We start from the raw sequence: 481 nt of genomic DNA on the forward strand, positions 1-481 counted from the left end.
TGTGCAAGACACAAACACAGCATAAAGATACAAAAGCATTGTTTAGTTGTTTGTGTCTTGCAGCTGAAAGAGCAAGTGAACAGCTTCCTCTTTAGGCCAGATGGTGGAGTCTTTGCACCAGGTAGTGCAGGAATGTGAAGTAGGGTTGAATACAAATGAAAGTAAAAGCAGAAAAAAGACCTGGCCAGAGTGACCTGCTGAGCTTCTGCAGCCCTTCCTCACTGATCTGATTCTAGTTTGAACACATTATATTTAGAAAGAAGCCAAAAGAGCTCATGACAAGTAAAAGTACAGAAGTTTCTGATCTGACCATGCAAAGCTCATCACTTTCTCCTCAGGTATTTGACTGATAAACATCCAGAGTTTCTCAGTAAAAGACTTTTCTTCTAGAGAGCATTCAAATGCAAGTTTATCTGAAAACATTCTTTGCTTGCAAAATGCTCAAAACCCCAAAGGGACTACTGTATTTATTTATGGCTAA

This window comes from Monopterus albus, unplaced genomic scaffold (assembly GCF_001952655.1).
Source record: "Monopterus albus unplaced genomic scaffold, M_albus_1.0 scaffold94.1, whole genome shotgun sequence".
NCBI lineage: Eukaryota > Metazoa > Chordata > Actinopteri > Synbranchiformes > Synbranchidae > Monopterus > Monopterus albus.